This window comes from Hipposideros armiger, unplaced genomic scaffold (genome assembly GCF_001890085.2).
Source record: "Hipposideros armiger isolate ML-2016 unplaced genomic scaffold, ASM189008v1 scaffold_598, whole genome shotgun sequence".
NCBI classification, from domain to species: Eukaryota; Metazoa; Chordata; class Mammalia; order Chiroptera; family Hipposideridae; genus Hipposideros; species Hipposideros armiger.
Genome location: NW_017731948.1, coordinates 870,536 through 893,959, shown reverse-complemented (window position 1 = coordinate 893,959; position 23,424 = coordinate 870,536). Strand labels below are relative to the sequence as shown.

Sequence of the window (23,424 nt, the reverse complement as noted above, 5' to 3'; positions counted from 1 at the left end):
GCCACTCGGCCGGCCCTAGTTAGGGCTTTTAAATAAATAAAATTAATTACACTTCATCTGAATGAAAAGGGTGGGTAAACCCCAACACATTTTGACCAAGTATATTTGAGAACTTTGGAAATTTCGCTTATGTTTGTTAGGGGCCCAAGGCCTAATCTGTGATTCATCTAAACACGAAAAAACTGAATCACCGGAGGGATGACAGTAGGAATTGTATTTGCACATTTCTGCCACACCCCCAATGTTTGATCATATTTTGCTTTAATATTTCAGGTGGAGCAGACTCTGAAATATTAAATTTATACCACCGAGCTCCTGCTTCAAGAAACGCCAAGAATAATAATGAGGCCCAACAATGACCTGGTTTCAACAAAGCAGAAGAGAAGTGTTGAAGAAATCCAAAGAATGAATAAAATATAATTAATTGGAAAAGCATAATCGTTATAATCACTCTGAAGTAGAATAACCAGGAGTAGAATAACCATATAATGCCACATTTTCACTTTTTAACAAAGAACATATGAAATTCAGAATTTGAGCTTTCAGAATGATTAACTTTGAGAATGAAAAAGAAAAAATAAAGCTTTATGGACTTTTCTCATATGAAATACAAATTAATCACGAGTGCTCCCAAGTTCCACATGCTGTAGTCAGTCCTGGGGATGGAGCAGGACTGACACTCCCACTGAACTGAAAACCCAGTGGAGAGAGACCAGTCATTAAAGAGAGAGCCATACAAATCAATGCAAAATAATAATGTGTGCAAATGTGAGTCGGAAGAAAATGTAGAGGTAGCACTGCAATTTATACCCGCAGATTGGTCTTCCTCAGCACTCACACGGAATAATTGGACAAGCACAGAGTAAAATTTCAATTATACTTCTAGCATGGCCTTAGTTTAGTGGTCAGGATAACAAGCAATTGAGAATAAATGCAGTAAAGCATAAATGTCTATTCTCTCCCCAAACTCTACACTTTCAGTTCTACACTGATAGATTCAAACAGGGGTTATTCATCGTTTTGCCCATTTGATCATGCAACAATTTGTCATTCAATCCTTCAATTGTTCACTCAGCAGTCATTTATGGAGGGCAAGGAACATTATCTAACGCCAGGAGTAAAGCAATGAGATAAGCATTTTCTCCAAGCGTCTAAGTGCTAAACCTGGGGCAATTAATTAAAATACTCTAGCTCCATGGAATGAATTGCAAAATGTGGGTATGCAGAACGTGCTATCAGAGCAAGAAGCTCAAATAAATTGTGCGACCAATGAGGTTTGTAGGCCATGTCACAGTTCACACACCATAGCTTTATTTAACTTCACCATCTCCCGAAGGGCTTATCGCCCTGCTGCAATGAGAGAGCGGATGTCTGGAGAAGTGGAAGGGTTGAACTAAATTCACATATCCGGCAAGTGGCATGTCCTCTTCTATCAGAGCCGGTCTTCCTATTGTGATTCCATGACACTGCGTATGTTCAGCTGACTGTGCAAGCCATTGTGCAAAGCCCATACTTTCTCACGCAAGTGCATGTTATCCTTTATCTATTACATGATGGAGGTCTCCACTGGGCCTTCTTTGATCCAAAATTTAATGAGTGAGGTTAAAAAAGATTTGATAACACAGGGCAAGTGCGTGGGGAGTCAAATCCTGGTTGGCGTCAGTTTGTGCAACAAAAAAAAGTCTAGAGGGCTGCTTTCATCAACATCAGGTAACTCCTAGTGTTTTAAATGACCTCATGCTAAAACGCAAAAACCAAACAGATGATGATCCTAAACTGGCAGATGCGTCTTTCTTCCCATCCCACGTCCACTATTGGTAACTGATTCCTGTTCAATAACACCAGCAACCAAGTTCACTGTGAATCAATCAGAAATAACAGGTAACGTACATAGAAAATGTAGAGTCATAACACGTATCCTTTGTTCAATATTGAATAGATCTGACTGCGAAGGAATAATTTAGCCCTTGAAAGACTATAGAAAGTCTTACATTAAAAATTAAAATGCTCTATACATCCATGGGAAAAAAAACAACAACACATAAATGAAAGTTGGGCTAAGTCCCTTAAAAGGCCTCTATTATGCATTATTCAAGTTTACCAGGCAACTGTTTGCTTTATATAACTCTGGCCTGAGCCTTAAAGCTAACTTTTGAAAAGGAATCGCGGTACATTTTTACCTACAGAAAGTTCACTTTTGTAAGAGTAAACTGGATTCTGGCATCAAAAATTCATCGGAAAATAGCAGATCAAGGGGAAAATGGAAAAAGAATGAGTCTATGCTTTGTACTAACATTTCGAGATGCTTTCTGTTCTCTGTTATTTGAAAAATATTTTTGAGACTAGGTATCCTTTTTCTTTTCTTTTCTTTTCTTTTATGACTCCCTCCATGGTTTCTGTGTTCTGTGATCATTCTTATTTACCAGCAGATTGAACGAGGGCACCATGGGAGCTGGCGTTCCAGGAACACAGGCATGATGGTGGGAACGTCCCTTTCCTTCCAGCTACAGAGCTTTTCCTGCTTTCTGGTTCCCTCCCTGGACACGCGGATTCCTCCTGGCCATCCAGAAACCCCAAATCTACAAATCAAGAGCATGCCGTCAAATGCGACTGGCATTACTCAAGTTTTCCTAAAACATGAAACTGTCTTAATCCAGCCTGTTTTTGAAAGCTGGATCGGTGCTAGTGAACGCTTTCCCTCCTGAAATGTATCCTGGTTGTAATTGGACCAAGTAACACATCCAACAAGAGTTAAGCTCCTTTGACATCAGTGGTATAGTGAAATGACAGAACTGCTGTGTAGGGCACTTCTGTCCTCAGAATTTATGAAAAGTGTGGGATATAAGTAACTACTTACAATGCATCGATGGGGCTTTCCAATTTCATACTTTCCTCTGTTAACCCAGGGTTTAATGAAAGACAAGCACAGAGGAGTCTAGATATCTGGTGATAAGATGTCATAGGATAGCCCCTCCTTGTGACATTTTATTCTAAGAAAATAAATATACACATCATGAGAAAGACGGACTGAGCTGCATTCAATGCTTCAGCAAACAGCCGGGTCATTTCATGGATAAGGAAAATAAAATGTGGGGAGATTGAATAACGCGTCCAGAGTGGCGCACGGGACTCGGTAATAGATGACTGAGCTAAAGTGGGCATTTTATCTCCAAAACGTCGCTGTACCCATGCCGTAGCGTTCACATAAGAGCCTTTCCCAATTGAAAGAAAGGCACAGGGTTTACACAGGTCCCTGCGGTGTGTGGGCAAGGAGAAAACTCCACAAGGAAATCTCTTTCTTGGCTGAACCTGTTTTATCAGTCTGACGTGCAAAGCTGTTTTGTTTATAAATGCTTAGGACAAACACAATGCATGGAATAAGGCCAGAAGAAAACAGAAGGGGTACATTTGATGCCTTGGAAAGTTTATAGATGAAAACTTCAAGACAGATACGCCCAAAAGAAAACAAAGAATATCTAAATGGGTAGAGAGAGAGGAAGATTTTATATTTTCAATATCTGAGTATATATTACACATACGTTGATTTATGTTTTCTATACATTATCATCTACATTACATCTATTCATATGTAATACAGTCAGATTATTGATACATCTCTGCTTTCCTTCATGTTGTGTTTTTCTCAAATATACATGTTAAACAACAGTGCTCAACTTGGTTCATCTCAGGGAGATTAAAATTAAAGCCACTGCATATGAGAACGTCTACATAACTAAAATGTGGCAAGATGGGCGATATACAACGTGGAGGAAATGTAGAGTAACTGGAAACTCGCCAATGCCCGCTGACCCCCAACTGTATTTTACAACAGAAACTGTTGAAATCAAGGGCGTCTTCTCTGCCACCCGTTTCTGAAAAGGACAGAAAAAGAATCAGCCCACTGCCTCTTTCCAGAGCCAACTGAGAATGTCTCAGCAAATACTACATTTGCTGTTTCACAACAGAGATGCTATGGCTCCAACCCAGGCTTGTGTCTAGATGCAACCGCCTGATGTAAACCCTATCACAGGCTGCAGTTTCCGCTAATTTGCTCCGCATGAAAACTTTATGGGGAAGGGGATTTTCCTCCTGAAATTTGCATCATCAGAGAGTAAGTTAAGCTCATACGGGGGAAAAAAAATCTCTATTTCATACAGTACAGTTTATGTTACCTAGACACAGGCCGCATGTGATCATATTTCTTCGTTGGAGAGCAAGTCATGTTTCAACGCATCTTGGAAATGACGGTGCACGCGTTTTACAGAAAAGCACAAAAAATGTAAGCGTGTTATTGCAGATTTGATTTCATTTCTGCTGGTCCTTCTGACGTCTCAGGACGGAGCTCTCATCTTCCTTATGACTGAAGTAAGAACCTGTGTTAGTATCTAGGACCAATGGTAAAAGAAATGTAACTTTAGAATTGGGTATTCTAAAGCAAACGTTTAACTGACTGATGCATCTACTGGGATGTCATCACATCCTACGTTTTCTGTCGGTGAGGACACACGCAGGTCCAATGGGCAGAGACGCACAGCTCTTCATTTCTCCGATGCAGTGGCGCTTATTTTAAGGCCATTGGTCCTTTCCATGTGGATCAGCAGAAACCTGTGTTTTTGACAGGAATTTAACGCAAGGTAATCATGCGTCATTCCTCTCAAGCTCATACATCGGGATGTAACGTCCTTTCTTGGTTCTTCCTTTTATGAAGAGAGGTTTTTCCTACTGGACAAGTGGTCCAGATTTATTTAAAGTGTTATGTCAAGCGTTTATTCCCTGGGGCCAGGAAGCTGGGGCAGAGGTCATTTTGAAGTGTATTTCAGGTCAGTAAGATCCATCATTCACCTTCTCAGCCTACTTGGGCTTAAGAGCGTGGAAGTTCAAATGTGTTTGACCCTTAATTGTATGGAAGATTCCTCTAAGAATAATATTTTTTGCACGCTATACATTATGTTATGCAGAGTCAGTAGCAAATATCAAAATCTCTCGGGCTGGCCGAGTGGCGCGGTGGTTAAGAGCTGGCTTGGGACGCCAGAGGGCCCCGGTTTGGATCCCACATATGAGGGCCAGTGACACTGCCCTCCACAGCTAAGATGCTGAACAACAGCTCAACCTGGAGCTGGGCTGCCGTGAGTCACGGGCGATGGCGTAGGCTGCAGCCCCTGTGGCAGTGGGTTGCCATGGGCTACCGTGTGTAGCCAGCAGCCAGCGTGAGCGGGCAGCAGACGCAGCGAGCGGCTATCCAGAAGCCGGCGACTGATCTGCCTTACCCAGGAAGAGCGCAATGATGGTGCCAACTTGGGCCAGTGAAGCAACGTCCTCCACAACTAACTGAAGAACAAAACGACAGTAACTTGTCTGTTCCCCTTCCCCCAACTCCCCAGCACTGTTCCCATCCCCCCAATTCCCCAATTAAAATCTTAAAAAAAATAATAAAAATCTCTTGTATCTTCCCTTGGGGGTATATTTCTAAAATATTGTGACACTAAGATAATGACAGATAATATTCACGGAAACCATGCTCCGGCCTTTTCTCTCGGGCAAGGAGAACACAGTGGCGTCTTGCTCTGACAGTAAAACTCCAGTGTCACAACATGCGTTCCACTGAGTCCTGCATAGGAGCTAATGACAATGTCGCTTCTCTTTACAAGATAAAGCAACGCCAAGAATTCTTGCATTCAGATTAGGTGTCTCGCCTCCCAAGAGACTTGCGTTCTAAAGGACTCTGTTTTGTTTTGGTTTTAAATCATAGGCTGGATGCACAGCGCAGCGATAAGAAAGGGATTATTTTACAAGCATACCGTGCAGGGCGCAGGGTGGAATTCCATCATCTGGGCTCACTGGCCCATGCCTATGTGCTTCCACTGCTGATGGTCCAATCACCCAGTGGCTCTCACACTTGGCAGTCAGAACCACCCGGAAGACTTCTTTCAACACAGCTCTATGGCCCCTGTCCGAGCAGTTTCTGACTGAGAAGGTCTGAGACACTGGCTCTCTAGGAAGTACCAGGTGATGCTGCTCTGGGACCATTGCTTGAGCATAAGCAGCGCCCCAGCGCCTTTCCCTGTCCAGCCAGCTCCCACCTGTCTTTCAAAGTAAGGTCAGCGTTCCCACTCTCTGCGCTCCTCTCCCCAAACTTTGAACAAGCTCCTTGCATCTTCTCCAGCTCTCAGGCAGAGTCTGTCGACTTCACTAGGCGATGCTCAGGATTAAGTCCCACCCAGCAGCGTTTCTCTCTGGGTTGCTCACCATGACTTTCCTTCATGTGGATGCTTCTGGAAGGCTTGGTGCCTCCTGCTGGTCAGAGCATCTCTACCAATGAGGGTCTTGCTCTATCAATAGGGGCTGGAATGGCTCAGTCAGGACAAGTGAAAGTCCGTGTTGTCCAGTAGACGTCTGAATTCCATTGGGAATTCCAGGGCTTCCCCCAGGGAGGCGGGACAGAGCAGTTGGGGGTTGGTGTCGGCCTGGTGGGCATTCCCGTGGTGTTTCAGTGCACAGAGCGCATGCATGGCTTCCTTCCATTCAGGGGTGAGGGGAAGATGCAAGGACCGCCCACTTTCTACTGCGTTGTTGGAAAAGTCATGACGCATGTTTGCAATGAGAAACATAGAAAAAAGCACGTTGTGGCTTTTCCGACAACCCAATAGTTCGAACACTAAGGATCTCTCGCAACAATTCCAGGTATATCTCCTCCTCCTCCTCTCCCTCGACGTGTCTGTTCTTTCCCACATGTCCCTCCTCCCACCCTACACATAATCACTGTTTAGGGCTGGGTCCCACTGCTGCAGGAGAATTCAGGGCACTTCTGGGAAAGCACCTGGAGAGGGGGGAGGAGAAATTGATATTTCCACCTCCATGTGGAAGTTCAAATCTTCCAGTGGCAATGTATTATCTCATGAGAGGATGTTTTCTGGAAGTTTCTTGTACAAAATAATGTTTCCCCCTATTTGATGTGGTTTCGTGTGGAATACGTTTTCTCCCATATGCATGGCTGTGAAAGCGCTCTGTTGCTCTTCCGATTTACTGATAATGTTTTAATAGATCACCTAATATTGAACATGCTCACATTGCTGGAATAAACTCCATTGGGAAGTTTTGTGTATTTTCCGACCAGTACATTAAAATTGTTAATGTTTTTTTTTTTTATTGTTGCCCATGGATGCTTGATGGAATCACAGTTTAACTATTCTATATTTTATTCTTCCTTGCATTAAAAAAATAAATCGTGTTATGGTAGCCTGATGGGGTGGTGGAGGAAAATAATTCTGTAACACTCAGAGATTCCAGAACATGGGAGGAATATGTTACATGAAAATTTCATAGAATTTGCCCTTCAAATAAATCAGGTTTCATGCAATTTGAGAAATATATTTCTTCATTGCCTCATAATTGTGAAATCGATTAATTAATTTTTCTCACTCTTGAGCTAATATTACTAACATATTTTTTTTCTAGAAAAAAAAGGGTTTGTTCTAGATAAATAATTTGTGGTAATAAACTTTGTTTGCATTTCCTTTTGTGATTTAATATCTAGTATATTGCTTCGGTATCTTAACAAGGCATGATTTCATAGAAGATAATGAATTTCATGAGGAGGATGTTTTCTTCTTCTGCATGGGTGCTATTTCTTGCACCTGAAATTTAACTAATAATTGAACACCATCCGTCATCGGTCTTAGTACTTTTTATTAAAAGAAAAAAGTTTAATAGGAAAAATAAGATGGAAAACTTTAACTCATACAGGTGTTATTTATTACTTATCTTACGTTTTGAATCTTAGGCAATTTTCTTAGCAATTTCATTTCCAGGGTGTCATTAGAGAAATGATCTTATCACAGCCCCAACTCCATTATGCATATAATTCTAGTGACAATTAAAGTGTCAGCAGCTGTGCCTACAGAGTGGTGCTGATGAACCCAGACCATCAACAGAAACCTACAGGAGGGGCCAAGTGTTAACAAAAATACTCATTGCATCCTAGCACAGCGTTGGAGTCCAGATATGCAACAAGGAAGCTCTTTGCAGTCAGGTTGTAGTGCTTATGCTTTGGGGCAACCACAAGCCCCCGGTGTGGCAGGGTTGGGTGCAAAACTCAACTACAGCAGAGTCCTCCACCTCTAGCATGCATGACAATCACATGCAGGGTCCCGCTTGCAAAGGCCTGATCCAGAGAGTCCAAGGCAGGACCCCAAACATGCATTTCTAACAAGTTTCTGGATGCTGCTGGTCCCAGGAATAGAATTGGAGAACCACAGAATTAGGTTTAAAATTTAAGTCCTCAGGAAGCTAGGCTCTTTCCTAGATATGTTTGATTTCCTCCCCCCTTGAAGTTCTTGGGTCATGATAAGAGTGGGGCAGAAATCGCCTGTAGGCTTGCAGAATTGTGTATGGGGCCATCCCACAGTTCTTTAGCTCATGAATTTTTGGCTATCACCCAGCAGGCTTGAGTGTTGCTTTTACAATGTTGGCATTTTGTCTCATGGAAGGAATCCTCTACTGTGCTTTTATGTCCATCTCCACGTTCAAATAACCTTTGGCATTCAGGCTTGCAAGGTTGCCTTTGCTGATGAGCTGCACAGGATACTCACGACCATGGCCGAAACCCTGTTCCCAGGGGAAGCCTTCCTTCCCAGAGCTATCTGTGTGCTGAGAAACAGATGTCGGCATGTCTCCCTTCCATCGAAAGACTCAATCTATAAATCACTGTCATCTTCACCAATTCCACCACCGTGGGCGAACCTTCCTTCAGATAAATCTGTCTCTTTCCTCAGAATAGTGACATTTGCAGATTTCCCTACAGAAAATCTTGTGGACGGTTTACAAGTTTTTGGCTTTGTTTTTATTTCTTCTCCATGATATATGGTCACCTTCGAAGAAAGAAAACCTCTTGAATGGCATTGAATCTGAGGCAGCTGGGAACCCTAGTAACTTGGCTCATTCATTCCCCTTCCGAGTGGCCAAAAAATAAGGTGTCTTCCTGACAAGCGTCTGCAAACATTAATATAATACTAATGCCCTTTCATTGACACTGAAGTCAATATTCTTAAAGTGCTACCAAGTAGTCTTCCCTTAAAACAACGCCAAAAAATCTAGACTTGGTTCATAATGGATGTTTCTTTTAGCTCGGAAGCTGATTTAAAGGCAATTATTTTGACTGACTTCATGACCACTATATTGTGCTTTGTTTTGCAAAGTGAGTTGAATAATTTTGACTCAAAACGAATGACTACTCAACGAGAAGATATCTTTGTAAAGAGATCCCTTTGGACATTTTCATTAGAAACCCCTTGTAAACATTATTTCATTATCTTCACCTTAAATTGTTGATGCTTTTGGTTTATATCCTGATTTTCTTTTCTTGGTTGCCGCTATTGGTTTTGCTTCATTTCCATTCAGACTCCAGTTCCAATATAGTCATTCTGCTCTCCATATTGGCAAGCTCTGCAGATTCCATACTGAATCCATTAATTTAAGGTGCCAATGACCTAGTGTTAATTTTTAGCAAACTTCCCTGCTGTATACAATGGAGAGAAAGCTGGGATGGAGGAGGCTGTGCTTGTCCGATTTCGAAGTCCTGGGTTCTGATCATGGCCCCGGCATGGAGTAACCATAGAAATATGGAAACGTGGTGCACATTACCAGCTTGCGTGATTTTTGGTTCCTCCTGCTACAAAATGATGATAATGACAATATTTCCTCTGTCTGCCTAACAATATTTTTTGTATGAAAGAAATAAGACCCTGGCTCCACAAGAACGCAGTAGATACTAAAATGTCCTGTCATCACCATCTGGGTTTTGTAGTTTGCGTGAATATTCTTTGCGATCACAGTTAATGACGTTAACTCCAGCCGGGTCTGAGGACTGACAGACCAATTAGAATGTCCATGGATGAACCTCTTTGGTGTGTGCAATATTCAATCTCTGTGTTCAGTCTTATCAGAGCAGGACCATGTTTCTGCTTTTTCCTTATGATTCCGATTTTTTTTTTAAAGCACCACCTCGATTTGCACTCATTTGGTTACGAACTCCAAGAGTTGGGAAAAACAAACGTTCCTATGCACATTGAAATGGATTAATGTATTGATTGCGTCAGTGACGCCCAAGGCTAGCCCTCTCTCCTAAAGCAACAACTGTTTGGGGAAAGGTAATTAAACATTTAGCACAATCCAAAAACACACTCCTTGTTCCTCTAGGTCAACGTGTAGACACTGAGCCTGCAGCACAAGATGGCAGATGACTGCGATAATGGGAGTTTCGATCCCAGAGAAGTTGGGATCATTTGTGAACTTTCTATTAGAAAGAGACAGTAGGGAAGCAAACGCCCAAATGTGCTTCTAAGTGATAGAGCTTCTGAAGCACTCAGGTGTACCGACTCAATTATTCTGAACCTTGGTGATTAATTACAGATTTATAAGGGAAAAAATGAAAAGCCTTAAATCTATCCGCGCCGGTTCCATGATGTATGAACGTATTTGTCAGCTTGGTTCTATTAAGAATTTTTTCTGAGAAGAATCTTTAAGTTTTTCTCCTGCGACAGAGCAATTTCACAATCTTGAACCCTCAGATCGTCAACCCCCTCATTCCTCTTACCTGGCTCATTAAGCCCCTTTCACATTCCTTGATGAAATATGTTATTGCCTTATAGTTTTCTATCATAACTGTGCTTTAGGGATAACGTCAGCAGCTCTAAAAATCCAAAGGCAACACTGGACCCTGAGCTGTATTTTGAAGAAAAGCAGAATGTATGTAGGAATTAAAGCCTGTAATGCAAATCACCCTTTTACTGGTATATTAAAGCTCAATTTCTAATTCGATCACAATCTGGGATTCAAAGCCATGATTCCACGAACAATAGCCACATTAGAAATATGCGCTGTATTGCTTTTCCCCCCCCATTTGGCACATTCTATTGAGAAGTCCCTACATTTATTAGATTCGTTTTGTCAGTTCCATTGCACTATTGATTATTATTTCCTTTTAAACCCGAGAATAGAGTGAGTAATGATTAACTTGGAGAATGCTGGGAATAAAACCATAATTGTCCACTGATGTATATGAGTAGTAGAAGATGGATCCAATTGGGAATAATTTTTACTCTAATGCTGAAATCACTCAAGTAATTCATGCTTTTCAATTAAATTCTGTAGAATAATAGAAGGAGCAAAATATTACTGTTGACACTGCATTAATATCATGAATTTACCCTTGAATGAAAATTGCCCATGTCAGCTCAAACGGGTCCATTTGGAAATACAAGCGTTGGATGCAATTTTGAAAACTATAACAGACACTGCATTACCAACATATAGACAGTTTTTACTTCACTCATACTTCATGCCAGGCAGTATTAGGTTTAGAGGAAGACGTACACAGTGGAACCCAACATTTCAAATAAATAATCTATGCATTACGGGAAGTTTAACCTGGAAAAACTATCTTCCCATAGAGCACATGTCAAGATAGCAAAGAAGAAATCAATAATGGGGCCCACTTGTGATAACAGGGAGAAGCAACGTCAAAACTTAGACAGCCTAAGAATAGAATGGACTCATACAATGGAGTAGCAATAACTAATATAGTGTAGCTGGTATATTTATTCCACCTGAATAAATTTACCAGCCATAACGCCGAACTGAACATAAAAAGCCAGTCAAAGATCCACTGGGACTATATTTAAATAACTATCAAAAACATGAACCATTGAGTGATATATTTATGGTATTCATATATTTGCCTATAATAGCTACACACAAAAATGTGAATGTATTTAAAATAACTGAATGTAGACAAATATGTACACAAATATTGAGAGAAAACGGGACAACAGTGCCTGCTTCAGTTTTGGGTGTGCAGTGAATCCTTCAGTCATCCTATGTTATTATTCTTTTTTTTAGTTTCAGGTTTACAAAGCAACATAATAGTTAGACATTTACACCCCTCACAAAGTGATAACCCCCCAATCTACTACCCCTCTGACATCTTATACAACTGTTACAATATCACTGACTATCTTCCTTATTCTATACTCCACCTCCCATGCTACATAAACAGAAGGTGCCAATAAAATGGATACACATTTTAAGAAAGGAAAACTGTATTAAAATTCATACTCAATATATATCGATAACAAAAGATGAATACACGTCACGTGTGACTTCTGCAATGACAAGAGGTGCTCAGAGTGGTTCCCATCGGTGTCCGGACACTTCTGATGACGGCGAACTATGGCTTGAGCAACGTGGACCAAAGTGTCCACTTGTATAATTTTTTTGGCACCCCAGGTATGTATGTATGTATGTGTGTGTGTGTATTTTTTTAAATTTTAATTATAGTTGACATATAATATTATTCTACTTTAGCTTGAATACAGTTTGGGGAATATAATCAACAATGTTATAAAGATTATGTAAGGTGCCAGGTGGGCACTGGAATTATCCAGGGGATCACTTCCTATATTCTTCTTATAATATATACACAGCTTATTTTGAAGTGGAGGACTATTGTGAAAAAGAATGAGGCAATTTCCTTTTATTTCATTATAAGATGCCCCCCACGTACATATTTTAGTATCGTGTTTATTTCAGCTCTAATGGATGCTGAGTCCCACCAGACGACTCTTTGCTCCTGATGTGCTTAGGTGTGACCAGTCATTTCCCAAATACGCTATATGCGCAGGCTGATTTCTTTCCCTTACTCCCAATGCATCCTTGTCCATAGTAAAGGCCAGTTGCTCTCCAGTTTCAGAGAGCCTCTATAGTATGGCATATCCTCCAAAGAACTATTAGTCACAGCTTTACTTTTCTAACTTATCCTCTCAGCCTTTGATATAAATTATTCAGTCTGCTTCAGGGAAGCTGAGAGGTCATCGAGGCAGAGGTACTTTCTCAGAAGTCCCATATGTTTATACTCCTTCCTACGATCCATTCTTTGGAAAGTTCTCATAAAAATAAGTGTAGGCAGAAAGCCGGCCCACGTTGGAAAACCTCCCTGTCACCAACTGCATACACTGGGGGTCCCATTGGCTAGCAATGCCTGTTAACAGTAACGGGCTGGGCTGGGCGAATTTTGCCAAAAAAGACCATTTCCAACAGTTCTGAGGGATGAGGCTCTAAACTACGATGCTGTGTTCCCACAATCAAGGAGCATCTCAGCACAGACAAAGGTAGAAGAAAGTATTCTTGAAAAGGCCAAGTGTGTGTGTGTGTGTGTGTGTGTGTGTGTGTGTGTGTGTGTGTGTGTGTCACACACTCTGCTCCAAAAATGCACAGGAAAATTCACCGTGTATTCCTAACAATGTTGGGCACGAAAAAGAATGTACTCTCCACTTAGTCTTGCATTCTCTTTAAGTGTCTACTCTTGACCCACAAAGAAATGAACAGGTATCACCCCTCTGCCCTCACTTCCCACACTCATCTTAGATGATGCGCACAGTGATCAAGAGACATTTCAACACATAGAATAAAATCCTTCTTCTGCATCTCTACCTAGCAAACAACTCCTTTGTATTTTCAACAAAGCCCTTGCGTTCAAATGGCTGTAATGGTGTTGTTGCCCAGTGTTCAGCTTTTCCCAACAAAGGTAGCCTGTTCGCACAAAATATTTTAAAATTTATTCCTGAAATATCCTTATCTTATCAGTTAAAGGGAAAGCCGACCTCTGGGAGAATATTATAATCTTCTAAGTTTTTGTGTGGAGCTGGACGCTCCTCTCTATGAAAATGCTCAGAATTTACAGAAACCTGATTGAAACGGATGACTAGAAATGGAGAGATACAGCACTCAGCTATGGCGAGTGGGGTGATGATAAACAGAAGAATATTGACGTGGAAAATAGTTTCGCCACTTCCACTGTCAGCACTAAAACATCACTTGTACTACAGTAATAGAATGTGACGTATGACAAAAAGCCTACTGTGACTGCAATTCTGGTGGAAAAGATTGGGAAAATGAGGGGATTGGAAATTTCCAGCTCCCTTTGGAGTGTACATCCGAGACACAGTCACTGAATGCATCTCATTTGAGTGGGACACTCACAATGAGATAACTCAATTTACAAATGTGAACGCACCCAATTTCCTCAACTCCTGTGAACATTTTCATATCCCTGAGATCTGAGCAGCTTTGGAAGGGTGGATTGACACTGCTCCCCCATCACAGCTTTGGGGGAAAACACTGTTATTTTAGTGCTGATACTCTATTTATCTCCTGTTGAGAAGGAAGTATTTACATGTATTACCATGCTTTGAAATGATGAATTAGAACTGTTACAGAAAAATGGAGTGCCTGGGTTCCAGCCATCGGGCAGACACATTACCATTATGCCACGTGAGTAACACCTTACAAACCCATTTGTCACACAGAAGAGGTGTCACATGTAATCTGATTCATTGCATGTAATAGATTAGGTGAAATTTACTTAGATTTTCAGCAACGTGCATAAAATAACTAACACACACCAGCGGCAAACTGCATTTTATCTTTGAAATCTTATTAGGGCTCCCTGGGCCAACACAAGGAAGAGCTGGTTGTATTTCAGCTGGCATCAAGAAATGACACTGGACCAATCTGCTGCCACAAATCATAGTCCAACCAGTCCCATTTAGGCTGCTTGATGGATGTCAGAAGACTAGTATGACCATATACACAGTGTAATTATCTACTTCTGGAAGTCTGCTCTGGGCCAAAGAAGCTTCTCCTTACTCGGGGGACATACTAACCTAGGAGAATATCTACACCAGTTGGTCTAAGTGTTTGATTAAATGACAGTTCTTAATGCTTTTATATTGCCAAGGCAACGTGCAGTGCATACCTGCTGTATCTTAGCTTCGTAAGATCTGCTAATTCTGGAGGCTGGGCCATCCGAGATCAGGGTGCCAGCACGGTTGTTTTCTAGGTTCTGGTGAGACTTCCTCCAGGTTTGTAGACAGCCTCTTCCCCACTGTGGTCTCACATAGCGGGGAGAGGGAGGAAGGGACAGACAGGGAGAAGGACAGGGAGAGAGAGAGAGAGAGAGAGAGAGAGAGAGAGAGAGAGAGAGAGAGAGAGAGAGCTCCAGTCTCATACCTCTTCTTCGCAGGTCTTTACCCTCATGACCTTAGTACATCCTTATGGCCCCATCGCCAAATACCATCACACTAGGGGTTGGGGTTTCTACAAATGGGTTTATTTGGTGTGGGGGGGACACAAACATTCAGTCCATAGCAGCATCTAGATTTCCTTTTGGGAAAGGAAATTCCCTCCCATTGTGTGTGAACTTAGAAAGGTAGATCGAGGTAACTGTGTCCCTGTGTGGAAGCCAAGTAAGGCCACTGTGCTCTCGTCCTGAGAGTTGGGCATTTGAAAAAGTCCCGCCATGCAGAGCACTGCCTGGTGCGCAAGTGACGACGATGGGATAGATGCAGACCAGCCTGGGGCAAGGTGACTTCCAGGGACACCTGGAGGGCTCTTGGTTCCCACCTGACCACAAGGGTTGACCTCCAAGGCCACATGGCTTTCATGAACCTTCCTGAAATCTTTCAACCAAATTCCAAAATCAGCTTCAGTTGTTTTCAACCAAAACCCATAGTGATACAGACCTTCCCCACTGGAAGTGATCAAAACTTGAAATACTTGCATGAAAATCATCGCATGGATGTACCAATGTCCTGCCTTCACCCACATTCCTGCCACGTCCTTCCTCGGTCACGGAACAGGCTACTGTTTCACTTGGCCAAGTTTTCTGAATCGTTCAGCCCACTTGACTGCATTCTTGTGCTGGGAAGTAATGGGGTCTCATCACCATCATATTCCTAGGAGTTAGGTCATGCCTGACTCCCGGTGGTTATCAAGAAAAGTATCTGTGGTTAGAAGATTATTGACTGAATATCAAAATCTATAAAAAAAGAATGAATCTTAGCATTCGTGACAACATGGAGGACCTACAGGGTATTGTGCTGAGTGAAAAAAGTCAGACAGAGAGAGACAAACACCATATGATCTCACTTATATGTGGAATCTAAGGAACAGAATAAACGAATAAGCAAAACAGAAACAGACTCATAGATGCAGAGAACAAACTGATGGTTGCCAGAGGGGAGAGGGGTATTGGGGTCAGGGTGAAAAAGAGGAAGGGATTAAAAAGTACACATTAGTAGTTACAAAATAATCACGGGAATGTAAAATACGGCATAGGGAATATAGTCCACAATATTGGAGCAAGTATGTATGATGCCGGTTGAGTACTAGACTACTCGAGAGAGTCACCGCATAAATTATGTACATCCCTAACCACTATGCTGTACACCTGATGCTCATATAAAATAATATTGAATGTCCATTGTAACTGAAAAAATTAAGAAATATTGGGTTGTTGGAAAAGTCATGACGTATTTTTTCTCTGGTTTTCGTTGCAAACATGTGTCATGACTCTTCCGACAACCCTATAATTAAAAATAATCCAATCTACCGAGGAGCTGCTACGCCATGGAACCTCTGGTGTCTACTCCTTCCAGACGCACCATCACCCCCACCCCCCGCACCCACCAGGCAACTTTTGAGAAGACCACCTAAGCCGTACGTCGGGAAGGAAGGCTGCCCATTGACCCGACAATTACTCAGCCAACACCAGCTCTCTGTAACCGCAACAGAAACGTTATGATTAGCCTGCATTAAAATTACATTGATTGAGTACCCCTCACCGCAAGGTACGCAAACCCCACCACTGCATTTAGACACCTAAAAGGGTACATAAATGTACTCAGTGAGGGGTCATGGGAAGGGGCACAGAGATGGCTGGAACGAGGCCGAGGCAGCCAGCACCCACACGAGTTTGATCGGGAACTGGGGGATGGATGAATGTGCCAGAGGGACGCTGTTCACCCAACTGTTGCATAATTACATTGTTCAGAGCACGACACTTGCTGCACTATTTTGCTACAAAGACATTTAAAATCTCTGCTTAAAAATCTCTGCTTAAAAAAAAACTGACATGTTTTACGTGAAATAATTAGGAGAATTTGAGAAGTAGTAATTTTGGTAATTACCAAATAGTGTGACTCTCTCCCAATAAAGCATATGTCACATTCCAGAAAAACATCTTTAGGTTGTTTTCCCCTTTTTTAAGATTTTTTTTTTCCTAGGCGGCACACAAGTTGAAAAATTCTAGTGCTTTTCCCCGTATTTTATCTGAGTCACTTTTTTTAAACAAATGAGTTTTAGTGTTTCTGCGTTTCACTTTTTCCTGGGAAATGTCAAGCTCTGAACGTTTCTTTCGATCTCTCCCCAGTGATTTTTTTTGAAGCAGAAATGGCTTCTTTTTTTTTTTTCCTTCCTTCTTTCTTTTTTTTTTTCTCTTTTTTTATTGCAAAGAAGCCGCACGGGAGAGAGTATGGGAAATGATGACGCTGGGGAGTTTTGCTCTCCTAAGACAGAAGATTTCTGCATCTCTCACTCCTACAGATGACATTTTCCATTATTTGCCTTATAGAAAGAGGACCATTTGTTCGGATAACTCATAATCATGAACACACTCTCTTATTCCCCGAGAAACTCTTAAGGTATTTATTACCCTTCTCATGGTTATTACTGTATTGTTGGCAATATGCTCCCCTTTCCGTATAAAGCACCAATGCTCAACAGATGTCCCAAAGCATGTGAGGTCATGTTCTGTTTTGTTCTATTCTCCTGAGTGATCCCGATGGTTACCGATTCTAGCCAACGCATCAGCCACCGATTGAAATTCAGTCCATGGCCATGGACAAAAAAAAAAGAAGAAGAAGCTAGCCCAGGTAGAACTACAGGTCATGCTCTCTTCATAAACACTCCCGGCGTCTACCTCCCTAGCTAATTGGCAATGATCTTCCCAAGCTCATCCAAGCACTAACAAAGAAAATAAAAAGCACTCTGCCACCATCCCCGAATGCAAATGTCCATAGCTCCTGATTCACAGACGACAATGTGGACACGGTATGCACTTGTGGGAAAACACAGATATTATCTTGTCTGCACAGAGAGCCCTCAGTGAAGAGCAGATCGCTGCACAGACACTCCACGTCAAGGACCACGCAGCTCAAAGGCTCACTGTACACAAGGCTACATTATGACAGTGATTGAAGACGAAGAAACATTTCTATGTACAAATCACTTGTTTATTGAGCTGCACGTCCGAGGAGAAGTAGCGTGGACAGTGTCCCAATGGAGATGTGTCTGCCATGCCCAGTTCCTATGTTGAAGCACCAATAGGATGATCCTGGGAGGTGGGGTCATTGGGGGGTAACCAGGGTTAGATGAAGTCATGAAGACGGGCCCCCATGATGGGACCAGTGTCCTGTAAGCAGCAGCGCCAGGACGTCCTGTGTCTGCACCATGTGAGGACGCACAAGAAGGCAGCCACCCGTGACCAAGGAGATCGGTCATCACCGGCACCCGAGCGTGTCGCCACCTGGATCTCACGCTTCCAGCCTCCAGAACTGTCACAAGCAAATGTCTGTGAAGGAGCCATGCAGTCCACGGTGTTTTGTTCTGGCAGCACAATCAGGCTACGCATAGGAACATAGAAGGAATCGAACACACCCATGCTCGTGGGCTGTCACCTATAAAAAGCCATGGGAACCGGTGTCCCAGGGAGCCGGGCCACCTCCTGAGTTCCTCAACACCCAGGTCCATGCGCTTAATAGACCCACAAACACGCTGACTGGACGGGGTGGGGACCACCAGGATTTCCGCTCCCGTCATTATGCAGAGGAGGGAAGGGGACCCCAGGCCGGCTGAATGACCAGGTCAGCATCACACGGCTAGTTCACGGCAGAGCATCCAAGAAAACCCAGCCTTCTGACTTCCAACCAGTACAACTGAAGTTACACCACGGCACGTGAGCGCCGGGCTTCGAGCCCTGCTTTCCGCGTGTGGGTGAGGGCCCAGAAGACATCTCAGGGATGACACCTGCTCACAAACAGAGTCATGAGATGCTTGAACACAACGGGGTGGTCCTGAGAAATGGGGCGTTAGGTGATTCTGTCGTTGTGTGAACGTCACCTAGTGCACTCACACACATAGACGGTACAGCCGGCTCCACACCCCGGCCGGACGGCACACCACCATTCAATACGCGGTCTGTCGGCGACCAAAACATTGTTATATGGTGCGTGGCTGTGATCCTAGGCACGTATGAATGTGTATGTATGTGGGAGTATGTGCATATATGTCAGCACAGCCATACGTGCATCCACATTTCAAAGCATCAATAGGTGTGTTTGACAATATAGGGCGCATGAGGTAATGTTCTAACAATCACAAGGTAAGAAGAACTTCACATCTTGATTCCTCGCTCCATGCAACTTTCTCATTCAACGATTTGTGTCGCCGCATTCATCAACAACAGAGTCGTTCATGTCAACAGAAAGCATGTGACAGATTTAAGTCCTGGTGTCACCAACGCCCCTTTTGCAATGAGCTTTGGGGGACTAGACTCTGATGGAAAGAGGCGGACGAGACCTGATGACGCTGACTACGTCAAACGGGCCATTCGCTTTAAAAGGATTACCCTTCAAGCTCGTCGCAGCCTTCCAAATGCCACCCAGATCCCCCCCAAAGTGAGGCGAATTAAGAGCTGCGTCATGGGGGACACTAGAGCCCATGGGTTTCAATCCAGCTCTTTTTCATCTTCACGAGAATGCAAGCGCTCAAAGCAAGAAGAGTGAATTTGTTATCCTCGTGTCTCCCAAGATAACCTAAGCACTGGTCTACGGATGCCATGACGGAACGGCCCTTTTTCCTGTTGCTTACTGCTTTCCCAAATCATCTTTCAGCAGATGGGGGCAGTACGTTACGGCGGTTAAGGCTTTGGACTGTGACAATGTCCCATGTGTAGCAACACCCTGCTGCTCCTTCTCTCACGCCAGGCTCTGCTCACACGATTTCTTGCCTTTGTTCCCAGCTTCTGGGGCAGAGATCCCCAGGGGTCCATGTGCCAGCTCTTGAATTTCTTTCTGGGGAAATACTTTCTGCCAGGCTGCGTTGGAAGGTAGACTCAGGTGCTTCTGTCCTACTCAGAAAGCCCAAAGGGACAGGTTCTCCAGCTGCCTCCTCTGCCAATCGTGGAGGGAGGCATCTGACTGACATCCCGACACTCTCCCTGAGCTCAACGTTGTCATCGTGGCCTCAACTGCCACGCTTCCGTGAAACAATGCTTCCGACCCAGAGAACACTTATAAGTCCTATCCAGCAACACCTCTCCTGAGATACAATCTTCTGTGTGATCTCGGGATGGAAGGAAATCTTTCTACTGCCTTTTCAAAGGCATTGCCATTCTTTTTGGAAACCACAGAGGCTTCCAACGTGCATGTAGCTCAGGCAGTCTGAGGGCATTGCAACTCGGCGATGTGCTTTCATCAGCTGGGGGTGTGTGGGCGCACGTGACGGCCGGGTGCCAACACAGCCCTTGGACCTCGAACAGGAGAAGGAAGAGGTGCCGACATGGCTCTGGCGGAAGCAGACGTCAAGGACCCCAGTCGGAGACATGGTGGCCGTTGATAGCTTGGGGGTGACCGTGGACAAGACAGACCTGCAGAGAAATCAAAGCCCCAGAGGCTGCATAGGCAGAAGATGTCACAATGTCCCTTGGGCAGAGACAGGGGAAAAGGCCAAATATTCTGGGGGTGGTGACTACAGAGTCTCACCAAATGACACCCAGGAAAAATGGTGTCAGTCTGTTTCAAAACCAATATGAGAAGGAAGAGAGTGATCCAAGAATATTCTGAGCATTCATGGAGTGTCAGGAAGGGCACCAGGGGCTGGATCAGGGCCAAACCTAATGACTTCATTTTCCCCTCGATGACCTCTGCAAAGCCCCATCTCCAAATACGGTCACATTCTGAGGTCCTGGGGGTCAAGGCTTCAACCTATGAATGTGTGTGTGTGTGTGGGGGGGATGACACAGCACAGCCCAGATCAAGAGTAAAGAATTCTACAGAAAATCCTTCCGGCTGCCTCCACCGCTGGGCTCCCGGTTCCCTCCTCGCTTAATTAAATAACTTTCTAGTGCACACAAACAATGGTAGTGCTACTTTTCATTTCTAACCCTGATTGTGCAATTCACATTCACACTTTGCACAACAGCATTAGCCTGCACGAGAGGTAGGTGACGTCTCAGATTCCTGTATATTTCCGCTTCATTTTCATACTGCTCTGGGCAGAGGGATTCTGAACGTCCCCTAGGAGAGGCTGTCATCACCCTCCCCACTCCCCACACTCTAGGTAACTCATCTAGGGGACGCTGGCATCGCCAAAGGTTCCCGTCCACAGTCACGGAGTCCCCAACCCCTGCACTCTGCACGAAGCTCCGGCTGACCTCCGGCATGGAAGAAGTGTCGACCGTTCGGAAGGTAGAAGAAAGCTGAAAACCTAAACTGAGCATCTTTGCTTCCTCCACAACTTTCCCTCCATCCCGCCCCGTTTCTCACCTGCCTTGTCCACAGTTATAAAAAGAACGGTGTTCACCTCAGATCCAAACAACACTGGTGGCACTTTGTGAAAAGGATGCTGCCATTTTCATGGGGCGGGGGGGAGAAGGGGGACATGGCTTGATCTAGATCTAATTTTTCAAGAAGTCATCAGCTATCTTGAGGTGCAAGGTGTGAAGCAATTAGAGTTGTTTTTGTTGCCACGTGGTTCAGTGCCGAAACATAAAAATAAAAAGGTTGTGTGAAAGACACGCTTATTTTGGGCGTTGTGCTGTTCATCAGCTGCTCTGACCCGGGGTCCTGCAAGCCACCATCTTCCGTCTTTCCCGTGGAAAGAAAGCTAATAACCAGGCCGACCTTCCTGGTCTGCCAGCCCCTGGCGACGTTTTCCAGGCTTCGCGCTCATGGCTGACGGGTTCAAGGGCGTTTACCAGCATCCCGGCAGTGGGGAATGGGCCCTGTTCGTTATTTTGAAGGAAAATCAATTCAGTAGAAATGAAACAGCTTGTTAGGTTTCCCCAGTTCTTTGGTTTGGACGTAAGCCTGTCATCAAGAAACGGGCAAGGAGTTTTGGGGTGAACTCAGGGTGCTAGCGTGAAGGTTTGTATGAGTTTCCGGTGGTTCCCACAACCAATGACCATGACTGGGATGTCTCAAGACAGGAGCCATGTATTCCCTCGGAGTCTGGAGGCCGGAAGTCCAACATCAAGGTGTCCGCAGGGCCGAGCTCCTCTGAGGATGTAGGCGAGAGCTGTCCTGCCTCTTCTAGGATGTGGTGCTTGGCTGCAGTCCGTGGCATTCCTTCGCTTGTGGGCGCACCTCTGTACTCTCTGCCTGGGTCGTCACGTGGACGTCTCTGTGTCTCAATGTGCTGTTCCCTCCTCTTACGAGGACACCCATCATCGGACTGAGGGCCCATCCGAAACCCAGCATGATTTCCCATGGAAAGCCTTACAATCCCATCTGTCAAGACAGTATTTCCAAGGAAGGTCCCATTCGGGGATTCCTGGTGACATAAATTAGTGGCGGGAGGGAGGACCCTCCTCAACCCACTGCAGGACGTCTCTTCCCTTCTCTCTGGTCTCTTTCCACAGCTTTCACTTTGTACCAACCCCCCAAGGAGCCCAGGCGTCGTCTCTGGCAGGAGGAATGAGACAGCCTGCTATTCTGGGCACAGACTGTTATTTATAGAGTGACACTGCCCATGGATCACATGGCTGGAAAGCTCTGGGATCAACAATCGCAGGGACTGCATGTCAGCGGTGGAAATCAGCACAAAAATGAAAACCTCCAGCAATAGGCTTAGGAACCGGTGCCATCAGGGCTCAGGCGTGTCCTCGTCTGATTAATTAGGCTGAGTGCAAAGCATCAGGGCCTCGGTGGCCGGGATTGGTTCTGTGCAACCTCGATTATTTCATCAGCGCTGCGGCAGCGTCTGTCTGACTTCCTTCTTTGCTCGCTTGGGTTTTTTTCCCCATCCACGTTGGAAGGATACTTAGCAACCCTTTTCCCTGCTGTGTTTCTTTCTGGGAGCTGGGTCCCGGGACGGGCGGTGCCTGTCCATCAAAGGGACATGGTTTCAATAGGCTTGCTCAGGGGACTGCCTGCCAGACGCAGGGAGGCCGTCCCAGTGCTGAGATCACATTCAGGCCAGATTATCTCCGCTTTTGGGGACACTGTGTGAGACGCCAAAGAAGTATGTCCAGGACGCCATGAGCTCTTGCTGCCGGTGGTGAGAAGGCGGTGGTGGGGGCAGCTACAGTCTGGTTGCTGCGCAAATGCAAAGGGAGACCCAGTGGGTATTTTGGCTGAGCTTGGTCTGTGCACAGGGGAGGTGTCCAAACGGCCGCTTGCGTCTCCAGTGGGTATTGATTCAAGTCAAGCAAAATGACACCCATGTGTATGCACAGGAATCACCAAGGTGGGTGAAAGTGTGGGGAAAACAGTGGCATTTGCCCGCCTTTCTGGAAATAGATCCCAAAGAAAA

General features: G+C 44.3%; 1 long non-coding RNA gene across 1 annotated transcript in view; it reads right to left on the bottom strand.

Annotated features, from left to right (window-relative positions):
- LOC109371889 (uncharacterized) overlaps positions 1 to 14,993 on the bottom strand; it is a 152,534-nt gene extending 137,541 nt beyond the window's left edge. The window contains exon 1 of the long non-coding RNA XR_002121952.1: positions 14,810 to 14,993. This is a non-coding gene — a long non-coding RNA (uncharacterized LOC109371889). The remainder of the gene's footprint in view (positions 1 to 14,809) is intronic.
- Between the last annotated feature and the right edge of the window lie 8,431 nt (positions 14,994 to 23,424).